The following is a 20,722-nucleotide window of genomic DNA, read 5'->3' on the forward strand; positions in this document are numbered from 1 at the left end:
AAGTTTTTCCCTTTCATTACTTTTAATATATCCTTCCACTCCCTTCTGGTCTGCAGTGTTTCTGCTGAAAAATCAGCTGATAACCTTACAGGGATTCCCTTGTATGTTATTTGTTGCTTTTCACCTTGCTGCTTTTAATATTTTTTCTTTGAATTTAACTTTTGTTAGTTTGATTAATATGTGTCTCGGCATGTTTCTCCTTGGGTTTATCCTGTATGGAACTCTCTGTGCTTCCTGGACTTGGTTGACTATTTCCTTTCCCATGTTAGGGAAGTTTTCCACTATAATCTCTTCAAATATTTTCTCAGACCCTTTCTCTTTCTCTTCTTCTGGGACTCCTATAATTCAAATGTTGGTGCGTTTAATGTTGTCCCAGAGGTCTCTGAGACTGTGCTCATTTCTTTTCATTCTTTTTTCTTTATTCTGCTCCTCAGCAGTTATTTCCACCATTCTAACTTCCAGCTCTCTTATTTTTCTGCTTCAGTTGTTCTACTGAGTCCTTATAGTGTATTTTTCATTTCAATTACTGTGCTGTTCATCACTGTTTGTTTGTTCTCAGTTCTTCTAGGTCCTTGTTAAACATTTCTTGTATTTTCTTGATCCATACCTCCATTCTATTTCCTAGATTTAAGATCACCTTTACTATCATTGCTCTGAATTCTTTTTCAGATAGGTTGCTTATTTTCTCTTCATTTATTTGGTCTTGTAAGTTTTTACCTTGCTCCTTTGTCTGTACCATATTTTTTTGTCATCTCATTTTTCTTGATGGGTGGGGCTGTGCTGTCTTGCTGGTTGTTTGGCCTGAGGCGTCTAGCACTGGAGGTGGCAGGCAGTTGGGTGGAGACAGGTCTTGGTGCTGAGATGAGGACCTCCGGGAGAGCTCACACCGATTAATATTCCCTGGAGTCTGAGGTTCTCTGTTAGTCCAGTGGTTTGGACTTGGCACTCCCACCACAGGAGCTCAGGCCCGACAACAGGCGTCTCAGAATTGGTTCCACTGTCCGGCCTCCTGGTTGTACTGAGACACCGTGCTGAGCCATTGTTTGTCATCCAGAAAATTGCCGCAGTCTGGCCAGCCCGTGGCTGCTGCCAGAGCCTGTGCACACCAGGTGGCCACGCACACGCACAGCAGGCACCCAGAGTATCCATGGCCGCCACTCAGCTCTCTAAACAGCACACTTTATATAAATAATCTATGGATCAAAGAGGAATTATCAGGGGAAATTTAAAAATACATATAACAGAACTAAAGGAAAATGAAAATACAGCATATCAAAATTTGTGAGACATAGGTAAAACAGTGCTGAGAAACAAATTTAAAAAAAGGAAAAGTCTCAAATCAAAAGGAAAAGCCACAAGTCAATAACCTAAGTTCCCACCTCAAGAATCTCAAAAAAAGAAGAGCAAACCAGAAGCAAAGCAAGAGAAAGGAAGGAAATAATAAAGATACAGTAGAAATCAATAAAACTGAAAACAGAAAAACAGAGAAAAATCAGTGTAACGGTTCTTTTAAGAGGTCAAAAACTGACAACCAACCAAAAGGACGCATGCACTGCAGCACTATTTATAACAGCCAGCACATAGAAGCAACCTAAACGACCACTGATAGAGGAATGGATAAAGAAGATGTGGTACATATATACCATGGAATATTACTCAGCCATAGAAAGGAACAAAATAGTGCCATTTGCAGAGACGTGGATGGACCTAGAGATTGTCATACAAAGTGAAGTAAGTCAGAAAGAGAAAAACAAATATCGTATAAAATTGCTTATATGTGGAATCTAGAAAAATGGTACAAATGAACTTATTTACAAAGCAGAAATAGTCACAGATGTAGAGAACAAACTTACGGTTACCATGGGGGAAAGGGGGAGGTGGGACGAATTGGGAGATTGGGACTGACATATATACACTACTATGTATAAAATAGGTAACTAATGAGAACCTACCATATAGCACAGGGAACTCCACTCAATGATCTGTGGTGACCTAAATGCGAAGGAAATCTAAAAAAGAGTGGATATATGTATACGTATAACTAATTCAGTTCGCTATACAGCAGAAGCTAACACAACATTGTAAAGCAACTCTACTCCAATAAAAATTAATTTTTTAAAAAATCAACAAACATCTAGCAAGACTGACAAAGGAAAAAAGTGAAGACACAAATTACCAACATAAGGTATAAATCAGGAATGAAACATGAATATCTCTACACACCCTGCAACTACGAAAGGACAGTAAGGAAACACTATTCAAATATTTGAAAAACATAATTCAGTGCTATGAATAATCTCTTTTAAAAGTTTGTTATTAGGCAACTGTTTGAAAATGTTAAATGCTTTGCATGATTTAATATTTTGATTGAACATTTTCTTCAGAGAGCTATAATAGCTAGAAGATTATAATTTTCATCATAAAACCATGAAGAATGCTTCATCCTTATACTGTTGGGGTGTCTAGGGGAGCCTTTCTAATCCTAACAACTCGTCACAAACATATATTGATGATTTAGAAGAAATGAACCAATTTCTCACAAAATGAAACAAAACAAAAAACTACCACAACTTACCCAATATGAAGTAAAAAATTTGGATAGTCCTACACCTATTAAATAAATAAATTGAATTGGTAATTTCAAAACATCCAAAAACCTCTCCAGGTCCAGATGGTTTCACTGAAAATTACAGCAAACTTTTAAAGAATTAACACCAATCTTCCACAATCTCTTCTAGAAAATAGAATTGAAGGGAATACTTTCAAATTCATTTTATTAAGCTAGTATTACCCTGATTTTAAAAAAACACAAAAAAACAGATAAACACAGAACAAAAAAGGAAAACTACAGACCAACATCCTTCATAATTACAGATCCTTAACAAAATATTAGCAAATCAAATTTGGCAATATACAAAAAGAATCATACACTATGACCAAGCAGAGTTTATTCCAGGGATGCAGGTCTAGACCAATATTCTAAAACCAACCAATATAATCCACCACATTAAAAAGCTAAAGAAAAAAACCACATAATTCATCTCAATTGAGGTAAATAAAAAAAGAGTATTTGACAAAACTCAGTACCCATTCATACGGGAAAAAACACCTCTCAGAGAAAGAGGAATAGGAGGGAACTTCTTCAACTTGATAAAGAGCATCTGCAAAAATGTATACTTAACATACACTTAAGAGTAAGAGACTGAACACTTTCCCCTTAAAACTGGGGAAAAAGACATAATGTCCACTCTCAACATACTCATTGAACATAGTGCTGAAAAGTTCTTGCCAGTGCAATAAAACAAGAAAAGGATATAAAAAAACACACAAATTTGAAAGGAAAAAATAAAACCATCCCTATTTGTCAGCTACATGATTGGGTAGAAACTGCAAAGAATCTAAAAAAGCAAAAAAAATAAAAACCTAGAACAAATAAGTGAATTCAGTAAGGTCATAAGATACAAGATAAACATGTAAAAAAATCAACTCTATTTGCAATGAACACATGGACATACAAAATAAAATAGTAATAATAAAAAAAACCCCCACAAACCCAAAATATTAGGTGCAAATCTAACAAAACAAGCACAAGACTTGTATGCTAAAAATGGCAAAATATTGATGAAGGAAACCAACCTAAATATAAATGAAGAGACATTCTATGTTCATGGAATGGGAGACTCAACATAGTAAGGATGTCAATTCTCCCATTCCCTCATATTAATACATGGGTTTAACACAACTCCTACCAATATCCCAAGAAAGATTTTTTATAGATATTGACAAGATTATTCTAAAATTTATATGAAAAGGAAAAGTAACTAGAATTACTAAAATAATTTGGGAAAAGAATAAAATAGAAGGAAACATCCTACCCAATTTCAAGACCTATTTTACAGCTATAGTAATAAAAACTGTGTAGCATTTGCAGATAGAGAGAAACACATGGAACAGAAAAGAGAACCTAGAAATAGACCCATAAAAATATGCCCAATTTTTGACAAAAGTACAAAAGCAATTCAATGAAGGAGGGACTGCCTTTCCAACAAATGGTGCTGGAGCAAATGGACATCCATAGGCAAAAAAATGCACTTCAACTTAAGTCTCATACCTTATGCAAAAATAACTCAAAATGTATCATGGACTGAAATGTAAAATGTAATACTATAAAGCTTTTAGGAAAAAATACACAAGAAAAATTTCAGGATCCATGGATATTCAAAGAGTACTTAAGACTTGACACCAACCAATAAAAGAAAAATACTAATAGGGACTTCCCTTGTGGTCTAGTGGGTTAAGACTCCACGCTCCCAATGCAGGGGGCCCGGGTTTGACCCCTGGTTGGAGAACTAGATCCCACGTGCATGCTGCAACTAAGAGTCCGCATGCCACAACTAAGGAGCCCGCATGCTGCAACAAAGATCCCGTGTGCCACAACTAAGACCCAGCGCAGTCAAAATAAATAAATAAATAAATATTTTTAAAAAAGTAAAATACTGATAAATTGGACTTCACCAAAATTTAAAACTTTTGCTCTGAGAAAGCCCCTGGAAAGTGGATAAAAAGACAAGGTAAGTAGTGGGACAAAACATTTCCAAGCCACAGACCCAACAAAGGATTAGTATCCAAAATATATAAAGACCTCTAGTAAAAGAGCAAACAATCTAATTAGAAAATGGGCAAGAGACATGAAGAAACATTTCACTCATATGTGATAGGACATATATACAAGTTTTTGCTACAAGCGTTTATAATACAAAAAGACAGAAAGTGACCTCAATGTTTCTCAATAAGGGACTAGTTAGCTTTTGGATCTGCCATCTGCAGCAGAACTGCTGCCAAGGTGCAGATTTTCATGAAGACCTTCTGGGGATGACCATCACTCTTGAAGTTGAACCCTCAGATACAACAGAAAAATGTAAAGGTCAAGATCCAGGATAAGGAAGGAATTCCTCCTGACCAGCAAAGACTGATCTTTGCTGGCAGGCAACTGGAAGATGGATGTACTTTGACTACAACATTCAAAAGGAGTCCACTCTTCATCTAAATGTTGAGACTTCGTGGTGGTGCTAAGAAAAGGAAGAAGTCTTACACCACTCTCAAGAAGAACAAGCATAAGAGAAAGAAGGTTAAGCTGGCTGTCCTGAAATACTATAAGGTGGAGGAGAATGGCAAAATCAGTCACCTTCATCGGGAGTGCCCTTCAGATGAATGTGGTGCTGGAGTTTTTATGGTGAGCCACTTTGACACACAGTATTGTGGCAAATGTTGTCTTACCTATTGTTTCAACAAACCAGAAGACAAGTAATTGAACACTGGTTAATAAAAGACATGACCTAATTAAAAAAAAAAAAAAAGAGAGACTAGTTAAATTATAGCACAACTAAATAATAGTATGTAGCCATAGAAAAGAATAAAGGTGATAATCTTAATTGCTATGCTCTCCAAAATATACTGAAAAGGGGGGAAAAAACAAAGGTACTAAAAAAAGGTGTACCAAAAACACACACACACATACACCACACACATATATACACATACACAAGCTTATCATGGAAAAATCTCTACACAAGAAACTTGTAAATTGGTTGCCCCTGCGTAGAATGCAAGAACAGTGGAGCAGAGGAGCGAGATGGAAGATTTTCACTGTATAATCTTTTGAGCTTTGAATTTTGTGATTGTGTTCTATAAGTTAAAATAACTTTTATAAAGCGTTATGGTTTTTAATTTAAAAAATGAAATAGGATACTTTTTATATTTGTCATGTTCAATATTGAGAAGTATATTAACTATATAAAAAATGTAAATATGAAGAACATTTGAAAAAATTACCAAAGACTAAAATGAGTTTATAAATTAATTGTGTTTTCAAGAATTTGCTACTATGGATTATTAAATGTTGATGAGTTCAATAGCAAACATGTAAGTGTAAAAATGTAAAGTAGCAATGCAATTAAGAACACTGTAGTGGGACTTCCCTGGTGGTGCAGTGGTTAAGAATCCACCTGCCAATGCAGGGGACATGGGTTCGAGCCCTGGTCTGGGAAGACCCCACATGCTGCGGAGCAACTAAGCCCGTGTGCCGCAACTACTGAGCCCACATGCCACAACTACTGAAGCCTGCACGCCTAGAGCCCATGCTCTGCAACAAGAAAAGCCACTGCAGTGAGAAGCCCACTCACCACAATGAACAATAGCCCCCGCTAGCTACAACTAGAGAAAGCCCACGTGCAGCAACAAAGATCCAACGCAGCCAGAAATAAATTAATTAAAAAAAGAACACTGAAAAAAAGAAAAAAGAACACTGTAGTATACAATATGAAACAAAAATGTTATGTAAATTTGATACTAATTGTTGAAATGCTTATTTTAAGGTAGAAACTTTCTAATGGAAGTTATCTTTTCAAAATTACTTCAAATTTATAAACTGATTGCTATTCCTAGAGATTTGTTTGATGGTGAGAACACATTTACCCATAGATATGCTATAAAATGAAGATTAAATCCTCAGAATCTCAGAAAAATCTACTTAAGGAAGTCACAATCTACTTAATGAAATTATATAACATAACCAAAGTTCTAAAATAGAACTTTGAATTCTAGAAACTGACAGCAGGAAATTCTGTGGTTTTTTAAGGAAGGAAGGAAGGAAGGAATGGAGGGAGGGAGGAGTAAGAGCCTATTATTCCCTTCCCATATATAAGGTGACCTCAGTCAAAGTTTCCAACAATGTAAATGTCATCTTTGATATCAATGTCTCACCTTCCTCTCTCCATCCCTCTTGTCATGCTGTCCTAAATGCCCCAATGCAACACCCCCCCACAAAGCCTTGCCACCCTCCAAAATACACTGAATGTGCTTAAATAACCCACTGTCTCCCTTTCCACCCACTAAGACTCTCAATCTCTCATGAACAGGTGTGATTTCAGTTACAGATATTGAGAAAGGCACTCTAAATAAACTAATGTAAATAACATGTAGCTTAAATTTTCCTAAAGGTACAGTTGGCCATTCAACTCGGGGGTTAATCCACATGTAACTTAAGAGCTGGCCTTCCATATCCACGGTTCCACTGCATCTGCAGATTCAACTAACCACCAACAGTGTTGTACTGTAGTATTTACTACCGAAAAATATCCATGTGTAAGTGTACCCATACAGTTCAAACCTGTGTTATTCAAGGATCAACCGTATTTGTGATTTTATAAAAGAGTATATTTGTTAATTTAAATGAAAGTACAATTGATAGAATTTCATAGACTACTACTTTAAAAAACGAAGATGTTTAAGAAATACTGAAGTAGCCTATATCTATTCAGGAGTACTTCTTACCCTAGCCTTAGCTCCTCAAAGTTATGTTATGTATGTGTATATATCTAGAACATAGTTAATTCAACATTTATCCAATGATTAAAAAGATTTACACATTTGTGCTGCATTATTTTTTTGAAGATACTATATTAGTTCTTTAAATGATATCTATATTTGGAACTTATTATTCACTATATTATAAATACTTCGATGCAAAATCTTGGTTATCCTTTTACTACCCTATGAAGCCAATCACAAGATTTTGCATACAGAAGCTCCTCAAATATTTCTTGAATTTAATTGGGTTCTCCAGTGGAACAGGGTAACAAGGGTTCTGAAAGTACCTCCTGCTTGTTAAGTCAAGAACTAAGAATTTTAAAAACCAAATACTAGGACACAATTAATTTAAACCAAATACAAATTATTTTCTTGTGAAAAGCAGAAAACTTTATCTTACATAGCACAATGGACAAATCTCAGGATATGGATCTGAATTTTACTCTAATTATTAGTGCTATGTCCCACTGGCAATTCACAAGGTGTTACAAGAGTGCACCAGCACAGAGCCAATCTGTACAGACTGGGAGAGGTTTCTGTTGTTGTTTGGTTGGTTGATTTTTTAGCTCCTGGAGCTCAAAGAAATCTCTGTCAAAATACTGTGGAAACACAGACTAAGTAACAGAGACTTCAGTGATTATACACACCAAGGAATACTGTGTTTGAAAAAAACAATCACTTATGAAAGTCATTAAACAAACATGTTGATAGGCTTCAACAATCAAAAACAAAACCAAATAAAAACAAAAACAAACAATAAAACAGCAAGCCCTGGGGAAAGGGAAGAATCTGATTTCAATAGTTACCATATTATAGTATTCAAATGTCCAGTTTTAAAAAAAGAAAAAAAATCACATAGCATACAAAACAACAGGAAAGTATGGCATGTTCAAAGGAACAAAATTAACTGAGAGAAACTGGTTAAGGAAGCCCAGACATCAGACTAACTAGGCAAAAACTTTCAAACAACTGACTTAAATATGTTCCAAATGCTTTTTTTAAAAAAACTAAACAAAACCTAAGGGACCTGTGGGATAACAAGTAGACCAGAACATGCATTATGGGAGTCCCAGAAGGAGAGAGAGAGAAAGGGACAGAAATAATATTTGAGGAAATAATGGCTGAAAACACCCCAAATCTGATGAAATACATTAATCTACAAATTCAAAAAGTTCGATAAAATCTACGTAGGATAAATTCCAAGAAACACACACCAAGGCACATTATAATCCAACTGTCCAAAAACGAAGACAAAACCCTAAAAGCAGCAGGAGAAGCAACTCTTCATGTACAAGGGGTCCTCAATAAGATCAGCAGCTTATTTCTTATCAGAAACCATGGAGGCCCAAATACAGTAGGATGGCATATTTAAGTGTTGAAGAAAAAAAATGTCAACCAAGAATTCTATATCTGGCAAAACTGTCCTTCAAAATGAGGTACAAATTAAGATGTTGCCAGATAAACAAAAGCTGAGGGCGTTCACTACCATCAGACCTGCCCTACAAGAGGTGCTAAAGATAGTCCTTCAGCTGAAATGAAAGGACACTAAACAGCAACTCAAAGTCATATGATGAAATAAAGGTCTCTAGTAAAGGTAAATACACTGGCAAATATAAAAACGAGTATTACTGTATATTTGGTTTCTAACTTCACTGTATTTCCTATAGGATTTCAAAGACAAATTCATAAAAAATAACTATGAGTCCATGATACTGGATACACAATGTGTAAAGATGTAATTTGTGACGACAGCAACATAAGGGGGTAAGACTGAGCTGTATGTTATTGAAGTTAAGTTCATATCAATGCAAACTAAACTGTTATAAATTTAGGACATTAAATGTAATTCACCACAAAGAAAATATCTAAAAAATACACACAAGCGATGTCCCTGGTGGTCCAGTAGTTAAGACTCTGCCAGGTTCTATCTCTGGTCAGGGAACTAGATCCCACATGCCACAACTAAGAACCCATATGCCGCAACTAAAGATCCTGCATGCCGTAACTATGACTCAGAGCGGCCAAATAACTATTTTTTTAAAATACACACAAAAGGAAATGAGAAGGAAATCAGAATGGTTCACTACAATAAACTAATTTAAAAAAAGAAAGCAGTATGTAATGGAGGAAATGAGCCACAAAAAAGGTATAAAATTTCACAACAAAAAAGCAAAATGATGGCAGAGATCCTTCCTTATCAGCCATTACTTTAAATTTAATTGGGTTAAACTTTCCAATCAAAGCCAGAGATTGGCAGGATGTATTAAAAAACATGATCCAACTATATGCTGCTCACTTTATACACAAAAGTATAAATAGTTTCAAAGTGAAAGAATGGAAAAAGATATTCCATGAAAACAGAAAACAAAAGGGTATTAGTGTGGTTATTCTAATATCAGACGAAATAGGCATTAGATCAAAAACTGTTACAAGAGACAAAGAAGGACATTTTATTTTGAAAAAAGGGTCAATTCATCAAGAAGATAAAACAACTGTAAACAGATATGTTAACATATACACACCACTATATATAAAATAGATAACCAACAAGTACCTACTGTATAGCACCCAGAACTACAGTCAATATCTTGTAACAATCTATAAGGGAAAAGAATCTGAAAAAGAATACATACACACACACACACACACACACACACACACGCACGCACACATAACTGAACCACTGTGCTGTACACCTGAAACTAACATGGCGTTATAAATCTACTATACTTCAATAAAATTTTTTTAAAAAACAAATAAATAAATATATACGCACAAACAACAGACCCTCAAAAGACATGAAGTAAACATTGACCAAATTGAAGGGAGAAATATTAGTTCAATACACCAATTTCAATAACAGAACATCTAGATAGAAGGTCAATAAGGAAGTAGAGGACTTGAACACTGTAATCCTAACAGACATATACAGAACACTTCACCCAATAACAGTAGAATACACACTCTTCTCAGGTACATATGGAACATTCTCCAGGATAAGCCATATGCTAGGCCACAAAACAAAGACTCAATAAACTTAAAAAGATTGAAATCAGACAGAATCTTTTCTAAGAATAAAGACAGAAATCAACAGCGGGAAAACTGGATAACTCACAATATGTAGAAGTTAAACAACACATTCTTAAACATCCAAAGGTTCAAAGAAGAAATCCTAAGGGAAATTAGAAAATACTTAGTGAAAACACAACATACCAAAACTTACAAGATACAGCAAAAGCAGCACTTGGATGGATATTTATGGCTATAAATGTCTACGTTAAAAAAGAAAAAAGATATCAACAACCTAACTTTACATGTTGGGGTACTAGAAAAGAAATTAAACACAAAGCTAGGAAATAATAAAAATTAGAGATAAATGAAACAGAGAACAGAGAAACAATAGAATCAATGAAACCAAAAGCTGCTCTTTGAAAAAAATCAGCAAAATTGACAAACCTTTTATAGATCATCTAAGAAAAAGAAAAGACAAAAATAACTAAAATCAGAAATGAAAGTGGGGACATTATTACCACTGCCCTCACAGAAATAAAACAGATTGTAAGAAAATAGTATGAACAATTACACACCAAAAAACTAGATAATATAGAATAAATGGACAAATTCCTAGAAACACACAAATTAACCTAAACTGACTCAAGAAGAAATTTTTATTTATTTATTTATTTATTTACGGCTGTGTTGGGTCTTCGTTTCTGTGCGAGGGCTTTCCCCAGTTGTGGCAAATGGGGGTCACTCTTCATCGCGGTGTGCGGGCCTCTCACCATCGCGGTCTCTCCTGTTGCAGAGCACAGGCTCCAGACGCGCAGGCTCAGTAATTGTGGCTCACAGGCCCAGCCGCTCCGTGGCATGTGGGATCCTCCCAGACCAGGGCTCGGACCCATGTCCCCTGCATTAGCAGGCAGATTCTCAACCACTGCGCCACCAGGGAAGCCCCAAGAAGAAATTTTAAATCTCGACATATAACAAGAAATCAGTAATCAAAACCTGACTCAGTAATCAAAACCTTCCAACAAGGAAAGATGCAGGACCAGACAGCAGCACAGGTGAATTTTTACCCAACATGTGAAGAATTAACACCAATCCTTTCGAACACTTCCAAAAAAACAGAAGAAGAAGGAACAGTTCCTAACTCATTCTGTGAAGCCAGCATTACCTTAATACCAAAGGCAGATAAAGACATCATGAGAAAATTACAGACTGATATGCTTTATGAGTATAGATGCAAAAATTCTTAACAGAATACTAGCAAACTGAATCCAACAGCATATTAAAACAGCATCTTAACCAACTGGGATTTATCCCAAGAATGCAGAAGCAATTCAACATTAAAAAAAAATCAATATAATAGACATTAATAGGATGAAGGAAAACACACATGATCAATTAACTCAGAAAAGGCATTTGACAAAACCCAACATCCTTTCATGATAAAAACACTCCTAAAACTAGAAATAGATGGGAACTTCCTCAACATGACGAAGGGCATCTATGAAAAACCCACAGCTAAACTGAAAGCTTTCACCCCAAGATCAGGAATAAGACTAGGATGCCCACTTTACCACTGCTATTCAAAACTGTACTAGATGTTCTAGCCAGAGCAATCAAACAAGAAAAAGAAATAAAAGGCATCCAAATGGAAAGGAAGAAGTAAAACTATTTTTATTTGCAGATGACATCATCCTATATGTAGAAAAGTCCCAGAGAATCCATAAGAAAGTTACCAGAGCTAGTAAATTAATTCAGCAAAGTTGCAGAACAAAAATCAACACAAAAAAAGCTGTTGTGTTTCTATACACCTACAATGTACAATCCAAAAAGGAAATTAGGAGTGTAATTCCATTTAGCAACTAAAAGAATAATAGCATCTAAAAGAATAAAATATCTAGGAATGGATTTACCCAAGGAGGTGGAAGTATTTTACCCTGAAAACTACAATATATTGCTGAAGAAAATTAAAGAAGACCTAAATAAATGGAGAGACATCCTGTGTTCATGGGTAGGAAGACTTTATATTAAGATGCCAATACTAACCAAAATAATCGACAAATTCAATGCAACTTCTATCAAACTCCAATAGCCTTTTTTGCGGAAATGGAAATGCCAATTCTCAAATTCATACGGAACTGCTGAATAGCCAAAACAATCATAAAAAAGAAAAACAAAGTTGTAGGACTCACACTTCCTAATTTCGAAACTTACTACGCTATGCTACAGTAATCAAAACAGTGTGGTACTGCCATAAAGATAGACTCATAGACCAATGGAATAGAATAGAGAGTCCAGAAATAAATCTATACATCTACGGTCAACTGATTTTTGACAATGATGCCAAGTCTATTCAGTGGGGAAAGATCAATCTCTTCCACAAATGGTGTTGGGACAACCAGATTTCCATATGCAAAAGAATGAATTCATTTCCACATCTGTGGAAATGAATTTTCCACAGATTTCCACATGTATTCAGTGTGAGTTCCACCTAACTCACACCAAATACAGAATTTAACCCCAAAAGGACAAATGACCTAAATGTAAGAGCTAAAACATAAACTTCTTAGAAGAAAACTTAGGGGTAAATCTTCATGATCTTGGATTTTGCAATGGATTCTCAGATATGACACCAAAAGCACAAACAATGAAAGAAAAAAATAGATAAACTGAATTTCATTGAAATTTAAAACTTTTGTGCAAAGGACATTATCAAGAAACTGAAAAGACAGCTTTTTGGTTGTGTTTTAATGGGAGAAAATATTTACAAATCATAGAGCCGATAAGGGTCTAATATCAAGAATATACAATGATGTCCTAACATTTAACAACAAAAACACAAACAACCTAATTTTAAAAATGGGCAATGGACTTGAACAGACATTTCTCCAAAGAAGATATACAAACGGCCGTTAAGAACATGAAAAGACGTTCAACGTTATTAGTCATTAGGGAAATACAAACCAAAACACAATGAGGTATCATTTCACATCAACTAGGATGGCAATTAAAAAAAAAAACAAAAACAGAAAATAACAAATATAAGTGAAGACGTGGAGAAATTGGAACCTTTGTACATTGCTGGTAGGAATGTAAAATCGTGTGACTGCTGTGGAAAGCAGTATGACAATGCCTCAAAAAGTTAAACATAGCATTACCAAATGACCCAGCAATTCCACTTCCAGGTATATACCCAAAAGAATTGAAAACGGGAACTCAAACAAATACTTGTATACCAATGTTCACTGTAGCATTACTCACAATAGCCAAAAGGTAGAAACAACCCAAGTGTCCATGAACAGAGGAATGAATAAACAAAATGTGGTATACACACGCAATGAAATATTATTCAGCCTTAAAAAGGAATTAAATTCTGATACAACGTGGATGAGACATTATGCTAACTAAAATAAATCATACACAAAAGGACAAATATTGTATGATTCCACTTACATAAAGTATCTGGAATAGGCAAATTCATAAAATCAGAAAGTAGATTAGAGGTTACCAGGGGCTGGGGGAGGGGGAAGTTAGGAGTTATTGCTTAATATGTACAGAGTTTCTGTTTGAGGTGATGAAAAGTTTTGGAAATAGATAGTGGTGATGGTTGCACAACCTTATGCATGCAGTTTTTGGCACTGAATTTACACTTAGAAATGGTTAAAATGGTTAATTTTATGTTATACACATATATTTTTTACCACAATAAATAAAAGAAAAAGTTATTAAACACATGTACAGAAATCAGAATCCTATCAAAGTCCTTAAACAAAACAGCTGTGAATGCAATTATCAGTAAGTGCATTCCATTACAAACTACCGAGCCATACGCAGAAATCAATTTACTTGCAAATGGTTTACATTGTAAGTAAAATAGAAAATGGGACTTGTCTATATAGAAAGGGAAAAGTTTGTTTCATGAATTATAAAAGAATAACTGGAATTTAAGTTAGCTTATTACAAAAAGTCTCTGCTAATTTAAAACTCAACTTACTTTTAATTCCAAGACTTATTTATTTTTTATCTGTTTTTTAAATTTTTATTTCTAACCCTGAACCAAACTTTCTGTATACTAGGATTGGAGTGTTTTAACACATATGGGAAGATTACAGATTTTCTTTTTACCACCATATACAAGTTTCATAAAAGCAACAATTATGTTTTATTTTTTAATTGTCCATAATGTTTGCCATACAATAAATACTCAACAAATTTGGTGAATAAAACCAAACCAGTCAAAATCAGCAGGAAAGTAGCATTAAGGAAACTCTTTTCAAAATCATCTTCCCATTACAATTTTAAAATACCTACTTTAAAAATAATATCTGAGTAATTCAGGGTCCATAAAACCAAAACTTTAAATTACTTCTTTTCTCCAGTGTATGCCCCCTTCCCCAACTCCAATGGGAGATTTCCAGAATTTGACTTTATGAGTAATTTCTTTTACTGATTTGTGTTTGTCTGCCTGAGGTAGCCCAGTCTAGAAAGGAAAGTCAACAAGCATTCATCTTCATAACTGGATGGTTGGACTACTCAAGGTACTGCTGAAGTGCCTGAAGTGCTTCTGGTTCACTAGTTCATATAGTAATAATACAGGTATCATTTGCATTGTTTTCTTTCATCTTTACTGCTTTGTTTGTGGTTTGGTACATTATAGGTTTAATTATGAAATAAACTTGAATATGAGACACAAACTTTATTTGATAACTACCAAAGCAAACTGTGTGCTATTAATATCAATGACAATTAAGTTTTGACTTTTAGAACTCATCCTAAGGTATTTTTTTCTTAAAGCATAAGGGGTTTGGGGGGAACAAATCACCACTTTAACTGAGGGAATACTGTAATTAAATTCTCTCAAATCAGGCAATTTATAGCCACAGAGATGACCCTGGATGGCTATGAGAATGAGCCTCTCAGATCTCTGACTCCAGGGGAAATACTTGACTGTGGGCCCCAGCTGCTGCACACTGAAATCCATCACTGTGCATGGAGGCCACACTTCTCACTGGCTGCTGCCAGTCAAAGAGCACCATAGGCATACTAAGGCAGCCCCAGTCCTGGGAGATGAGGAATTTTTGTGATAGGCACCTTTGGCTCAAGGACTTATGAGGTCTCGGTGAACTTCCTTAGAACTACGACACTTTCATCCAGACTTCCTTCCTTACCTCTCTCCTTCACTTGGAGTCAGACTTACATCAGTCTGACAACTCTCCTTGCCTCTGTCCTCATTTTCTCTCACAAGCACTTCTCCTAATAAATTTCTTGCATGCTTAATCCCATCTTGGCATCTGCTTCTCCCTTGCAGCATTATACTTTTTTTTTCTATTTTGCCATTTCAAATGAATTATTTGTTTCCCTATTTGCTAAAATAGGATACACCAAACATGACAATTCCAATGCCTTTTGACTGGTAAAGATCTCAACTAACTCCTGAGTAAGTATATTCTTGAGGGGACAAGATCAGAACTGCATACAATTCAACGTATGTACTGAGCACCTGCTATACATGAGAAATATGCTAAGCATTACAGGGAATACAAAGGTGAGTAGGATCCTATCGTGCTCTCAAATAGCTCCCAATATAGTGGAGGAGAGAAGCCACAGATACAAACAAACTTTAAAGGGCAGATTATCATTAAGTACTAAAGTTGAAGTATAAAGTACTAAAGAAATTAAGAGATTCATTCTACTTAGGGGATGGAATTGTAGTAGAAAGCCTTTGTAGAGGAGACGGTATTTGAAATGTACATTGAAAGACATCATCAGGGCCTTCAGGTTGTACCTGCCTGTAATTAATAAGGACAATCCAACAAAGATGCCCTCCATGCTTGCACGCTTGACTACCCACAATGTGTAAATTCCTCCTATCACAATTCTCTCACACCTTCTCATTCCCAGAGTCCTGATGGTTTCTTAGTTCCCCTCCAAAGGTGTTCCTCTCCCAGTATCCCCCCTTTTATCACCGTTACCACTTAAGACTCCTAAGCCAGTATCCTGGGAATCAGCTTTGACTCCTCTCACTACCCTGTCATTCAACTACCAATCTACCTCTAAATCTAAAATCTGTCCACTACTTCCCTGGTGGTGCAGTGGTTAAGAATCCGCCCGCCAGTGCAGGGGACATGGGTTCGAGCCCTGGTTGGGGAAGATCCCACGGTCCACGGAGCAACTAAGCCCGTGAGCCACAACTACTGAGCCTGCGCTCTAGAGACTGCAAACCACAACTACTGAGCCCGCATGCCACAACTACTGAAGCCCACCCGCCTAGAGTCCGCGCTCTGCAACAAGAGAAGCCACCGCAATGAGAAGCCCGTGCACTGCAACGAAGAGTAGCACCCGCTCGCCACAACTAGAGAAAGCCCACGCGCAGCAACGAAGACCTAATGCAGCCAAAAATAAATAAATAAAAATAAAATAAAATCTGTCCACTTTTCTTTATCCCCACAGCTACTGCCCTAGTCAAGACCACCATCATCCCTTCCATGAATTGCTGCAAAAGTCCCCTAACCTACCTTCCTGCCTACAGTTCTACTGCCATTTAATCCAGGCTCCACAGAGCAAACAGTGATCCTTCAAAATTCATATCTAATTATCAATATCCTGCTTAAAACCTTTCAGTAGTTCCTCACTGCTCACAAGATAAAATGCAACAATTTGGTTCACAAGACCTGGCCCCATGCTCCAGACTCCAGCTACCCAGAATTCCTAAGATGCTGAGCTCCTCTTGGACTCCAAAGACTCTTTGGACCACAAACCCTTGGAACACACTTCCTCCTCATGCTCACCTGGCTAACTCCCACTTCCACTAAAATGTCACTTCCTTCACTCCCAAATATAAACATACAAGGATAGTCTCCTAGCTTCCTATTGCCATCCCAAGACCATTACTTCTCAGCCCTTTCCTTTATGGTCTATGCTGTCTTTTCATTAACTACCACCTTTAAAATTATTACTTTTTTATACAGCAGAATCCTTTTGTCAAATGCAATTCTACACAGAGCCCCAATATGTAAAAGAGTTAAGCTTCTCAGCCTAACTCAAGGAGTTTCAAAACCCTCTTCATTCAGCCTCCTTCTCTCCTAAGGCACTGCTTCCCTAAAACCTAAGGTGCAGGACAATTAGAACACCACTGTCTGTATTATACTGCCTACTCAAAGGAAGAAACACAGTACAGTGGAAAGAGTTGTCTTTTAAGCTAAACAGACTTCAGTTCAAATCTTGATTCTACTCATTAGTCACAAGATCTTGAGCAATTTGCCTGAGGATCCATTTCCTCATCTGTAAAACTCAGCTGTAAAAATCACCACCTTGAAAAGTCAATGGGTAGAACAGAGATAAGTACGTAAAGTACCAAGCACAGTGCCTAGAATACTGACACAAAGCAGGAAATCAATAAAATACTATCTGCTATGGCTTATCCAGGAAATGTAGGTTAACATTCAAAATCAATTAATGTGATTTACCATAATACTGACAGAATAAAGGAGAAAAACCTTATGATTATTTTAAGAGACACAGAAAAATCATTTGACAAACTTCAATATCCATTTATGATTTTAGAAAACCCCAAAACTCTCAGAAAACTAAAAGTGGAAGGGGAAATCCTCAATCTGATAAACAGCATCAATGAAAACTAACATCATCCTTAATGGTGAAATAAGACATGCTTTTCCCTTAAGAATGAGAACAAGGCAGGATGAGCACTCTCACTACTTTGATTCAACACTGTAATGGAAGTCCTCCTAGTCAGTAAAATAAGGAAAAGAAAGAAAGAAAGAAATACCAGACTCTATTTGCAGATGACATAATTATGTAGAAAATTCTATAAAGTCTACAAAACAACTACGAGCAAGGTCAAAGGATACAAGATCAATATACAAGTCAGCTACATGCTTTTGTTTTTTATTCAGTTATATCATCTTCATTAAACAACTTTTTTGAGTTTCATAATGCCTTTCTTTTTCATGCATTTTCGGCATACTGAAGGACTCGATGCATATTTAAGGACTTCCAATTGATAACAATATAAAATTTCTGAAATTCCCTCTCTCTTTCCCCTTATAAGTCTCCCTCCTTCATCTCCCATTTGGACTAAATTCTCTCTAGGCCTGGGCACATCTGTCACCCTGCAACTTCTCTTTATTGCTCTCCAAATTTTCATCTATTGTTTATATACTTGTAGCAAACAACTGGAAAATAAAATTTTAAAACAATTTACAATAGCATCAAAAAACAAAATATTTCAGATTAAACGTAACCAAAGACACGTAAGACTTCTACACTTAAAGTGTTTCTCAGAGAAATTTAAAAGTCTAAATAAATGGAGACCTATACTACATTCATGAATCCAAAGATTTGCTATTGTTAAGATGTCAATTCTCCCTAGTTATCTACAGATTCAATGCAATTACAATTAAAATCTCACCAAGATTTTTTGGTAGAAATTGACAGAATGGTTCAAAATTTATATTGAAATGCAAAACCTAGAAACAATAAAATAATATTTTAAAAGAAGGAGGACTTACACTACCTAACTTTAAGACTTACTATAAATCTACAGTAATCAACGGTGTGGTATTGGGGTAAAGATAAACAAAACACCAATGGAATAGAATGGAGAGTCTAAAAATATATATTTATTTATTTTAAATATATTACATATTTAAATATACATTTACATTAATATATATTATATATATTCATTTAATTTTCACAAAAACAACAACAGAATCCAACAGGGAAAGGAAAGTCTCTTTGAAAAATAGTTCTGAAATAACTAGATACAAGCATAACAAAATGAATCTCAATTCTTACCTCATATCATACACAATTAATTTGAAATGGACCACAGATTATGTAAAAGCTAAAACTATAAAGCTTTTAGAAAATAGCATTAGGACCATGTCTTCATGACTTGGTGGCAGGCAAGGGGTTCTGGGACAGGGCACAATAACCTTAAAAGAAAAAAAACCTGATAAATTTGACTCCATCAATATTAAAAACTTGGGTTCATCAAAAAACACCATTAGGAAAATGAATAGACAAGCCACGGGCTAGAAGAAAATATTCATGAAACATATATCTGATAAAGGACAGTTAACCAGGATATATAAAGAACTCCCACAACTCAATACTGTAAAGAAAAACAGCTCAGTTTTTTAAATGGGCAGCAGATTTACACAGACACTGCCCAAAAGAAGATATACAAATAACCTACAAGAACATGAAAGAGTGCTCAATATCATCAGTCATCAGGATATAGCAAATTAAAACCACAATGAGATACCACTACACACCCACCACAACGACTAAAATTAAAGACTAATAACACTGAATACCGGCAAGGATGTAGAGCAACTGGAACTCTCATACACTGTTGGTGGGAACATAAAATGGTACAACCACTTTGAGAAAAGGTCTGGGAGTTTCTTATAAAACTAGCGGACACTTACTCTATGAGCCATTTCTCCTGATATTTACCCTAGAGAAATGAAAACATTTCTACAACACAACCTGTATAAGAACACTCATGGCAGCTTTATTCATAATGGCCCCAAACTTGAAACGTCCCTGGTATACATCCACTTGATAAACTTTTGACATGTTCACATGATAGAAAAAAGGACTGAATTCTTCATAAACACAACCTCAAAAGCCTTTCCAAAAATATATACTGTACGATTCTATTTATATGATATCCTAGAACAGATAAGATTAACCTATGGTAGGATGACAGAAGATCAGAAGAGCAGTTGCTTCTGGAGGTTGGGGGCAGGAACTGACTGAGAAGGCACATGAGGGAAATTTCAGGAGTGATGGTAATGTTTGATATCTTGGTAGAGGCTTAGGTTGTACTCATTTGCCAAAATTCATTAAATGGTACAATTAACATTTGTGTATTCCATTATATGTAAATTTTACCTAAAAAAAAAGGAACTGCAAACAAACACTGAACTCTAAGTTAATGACATACATGCTGAAGTGTTTAGGGGTAAAGTGTACCGATGTCCACAACTTACTTTGAAATCCATCAAAACGTAAGATGGATTGGTGGATGGATAGAGAAATGGATAAGCATGTGATAAAGCAAACAGTAAAACGTAAATTATAAAATCCAGGTGTAAATTGTAAAATAATTCCTTACCTGCTCCCATTACCCTCCTCTTCTAACTCATTGAGATTTCTAATCCATGGAGCTCTCATTTACACCTCCATTATCTCTCTTATAGCTTAACTTCCAATCATCTGAAATATCTCTATTCTCTTCGTCTCTACTGCAGCCACCTGCAACCAACTATCCTTCTCTACCCATTTACCTAAACTGATGAGTGCTGCCCGAGGAAAA

At 35.7% G+C, this 20,722-nt stretch overlaps 1 protein-coding gene and 1 pseudogene across 1 annotated transcript in view; one reads left to right on the forward strand and one right to left on the reverse strand.

Annotated features, from left to right (window-relative positions):
• SOS1 (SOS Ras/Rac guanine nucleotide exchange factor 1) overlaps nt 1-20,722 on the reverse strand; it is a 138,362-nt gene that overhangs the window by 111,164 nt on the left and 6,476 nt on the right. The gene's annotated exons all lie outside the window — the stretch shown is intronic.
• LOC137778102 (ubiquitin-ribosomal protein eS31 fusion protein-like) lies at nt 4,873-5,308 on the forward strand (annotated as a pseudogene).

The sequence above is a fragment of the Eschrichtius robustus genome, chromosome 15 (genome assembly GCF_028021215.1).
Source record: "Eschrichtius robustus isolate mEscRob2 chromosome 15, mEscRob2.pri, whole genome shotgun sequence".
NCBI classification, from domain to species: domain Eukaryota; kingdom Metazoa; phylum Chordata; class Mammalia; order Artiodactyla; family Eschrichtiidae; genus Eschrichtius; species Eschrichtius robustus.